This window comes from Fukomys damarensis, unplaced genomic scaffold (assembly GCF_012274545.1).
Source record: "Fukomys damarensis isolate Sample0158 unplaced genomic scaffold, DMR_v1.0_HiC HiC_scaffold_38, whole genome shotgun sequence".
NCBI classification, from domain to species: Eukaryota; Metazoa; Chordata; class Mammalia; order Rodentia; family Bathyergidae; genus Fukomys; species Fukomys damarensis.
The window spans coordinates 42,649,592-42,652,121 of record NW_022900950.1 but is presented as its reverse complement, the minus strand read 5'-3'; the positions used below and the strand labels follow the sequence as shown (position 1 = coordinate 42,652,121).

Below are 2,530 nucleotides of genomic sequence, written 5' to 3'. Positions count from 1 at the left end.
TATGATAAATGATCCTTGAGCACAGAGTAACTGTGCATCACCAGAACAGGAGACTGAATAATTCAAAGCAATGAGTACATACATATGTGCACGGGTATCCGTTGCCTGACATAAATGAAATATATTTGTTTGATCTCTGTTTTATTTAGCTGCATGGGGTTCCATGATCTGGAATGAACTGACAATGTAAAGAATGCACAACTATGCACTAACTCCTTTCATCCAGTCCTAAAAATTCCTTACCTTCCTGTTGTCATGATTCCAGTCCCATGACCATTGCTGACCAGGTGACACAGTCCTTGTAGTAAATGTTGTATTGTAGCACCTAGGTCCTTCCTACAGTATTTATTCTGTGAATTACTCACTTGATCCCAAAAGTGTTAGGTTCTCTAAGATGCTACTACAGTACCCCAGTCTGGGATTGTAATCTGAGCAATGCCTCCCCCAAAGTTATGCATTCTGCCTAGGTGGACACAAGAGTGAAAAGCCTCGTCTTCTGTTCTAATTTTGAGACAATTCTAAATGGCCATCCCAACTGCAGCATATTCTATGCTATTTGCTGAGTCTTAATTTGAATCTATCATAATTCATCTTGTATTTCTATCCAATTTTGATACTGTCTTTTCAGAATATACATTATTTCTGAGTACAACTCCCAATATACTTCCTGTAGACAAATTTTCATCTGACAATGCCCATCTCCAGGGACCTGTGATCAAAGATGACAAAGTGATGCTTTGAAACAGAATTTAAAGTGGAATTACAGAGTGCATCATCCCCTGGCCAGTTGACCTGGAGGACCCCCTCATGGCCCTCGGCATGCTGTCTGCTGTAGCTCTGCAGTTGTTAGGGCTTTTGCCAATGCATCACTGAAAGTGGAATCACTGAAATGGGAGGTACCAGCTCATCATATATCTTGTGGATTCAGAAGGTACTAGGGAAGTACGAATTATAAAAACTGTAAAACTGGATGTTGGTTACTAAATGTTATCAGCACATTTGAGAAAGGACTGAAAGTGCTTGCTCTAGCAGCACATATACTAAAAATGTAACAATATAATACAGAGATTAGCATGGCCCCTGAGCAAGGATGACATGCAAACTCAGGAAAAGATGGAAAGTTAAGACCAGCTGTTCTGACTATTACACTGTAATAAACTAACTCATAGCTTATGGACAACAATGACAACATTGATTCTGTTCACAAATCTGCAGTTAGGTGGGGCCCAGTGACAACAGCTCATCCCTTTTCCACTGAGAGCCAGATGGAGTGGCTGAAATGATAGAGTCTGGAACCACATGAAATTTCATTCACTCCCGAGTCTGGTGATTGACATTAGCTGTCACCTAGACAGTGGCTGCTTGACTTTCTCACATCTTGGTAACTGGGATCCTAGAGAAGGGGTCCAAACAATGAAAAAGTACCCTGGTGAAGTTGCATTACCTTTTATTACGTGGAGTCCCACAGCATCAATTCAATAATATTCTGTTAGAAGTCAGTCACTAAGGCTACTGGTACATAAACATTTGCTGATATATTTAAAACCACCAGAGGGCTTAGTGACTAATGTAAGGTAAATTGGAAAAATGATACAGGCTTAGGTATTATGTTTTAAAAGATTGTCATCTCTATAGATAGATGACAGATAAAACTGAGGACCAGACTCAGGGCTCCAGAGATTATTAAATGATGAATCCAGAAAGGCTTAATTAAAAAGGCAGAGGAGGGTGAAATTTGGAATAGGATCTCTGGTTCAATGCACTCAAGAACTTTGAAACCTAGAGGGTCATTCTGCACCCTCTAGGCCTACTCTTTCCTCTGTAGCACTTCAGACTTCTGGGACCCTTTGAAGATAATGCAGAAGAATTTGCCTTGCTGTACTAATTCTACTGGAGTCAAAGGCTCAGAAAAGAAGGGTACCTAAAGAAAGTAGACTATATAATAGTAGAAGCCCCATAAGCTGACTATGAACAGTGGGAGGACCCAGAGGAAACACCTCATTGAGAAGCTTGGAGGTGTGGCCTTTTCATAGTGCAGATGGTGTGGGATACTGTTAATGGAACTGTGCTTCTGACAGCAATAAGGATGACAATGGGTTGAAATAATGGAAGCCAGTTGGAGGTGCTTAACAGCCAAAAGCAAGTGAATAAAATGATAATAATAAATTTCAAGGTCCAGTGGCAAGTAGGGGAGCCTGAACTTCAGAGATCTATGAAGACAGTAAATAATATGTAGATTCTATAGGGAATGAAAGGTGACCTATAAGCATACACAGACTTGTATGCAGGCTTGCTTATATGCTTGTTTGCTGCTCAAAAATCTACCAGGAGGTCCAATACAGTTAGAAAGAAGGCTGAGAAGAGGTGTGTATGGGAGAGGATACCAGGTAGGAAGGCTTGTGTATTGCAAGATAATACTCTTCTCAGAGCATTCATCATCACAGAAGAAGCACTAAACACCACCAAGTAGACAAAATGAATGAGTAGCTGGTGCCAGCCAGTCTGTCACAAGTCATCCCATCCTAGCACA

At 40.8% G+C, this 2,530-nt stretch overlaps 1 non-coding gene across 1 annotated transcript; it reads left to right on the top strand.

Annotated features, from left to right (window-relative positions):
• The first annotated feature begins 1,016 nt into the window (after window positions 1-1,016).
• LOC117284652 lies at window positions 1,017-1,125 on the top strand. The gene has a single exon (XR_004515749.1). It is a non-coding gene; the product is annotated as a U6 spliceosomal RNA (small nuclear RNA).
• Window positions 1,126-2,530: the final 1,405 nt, after the last annotated feature.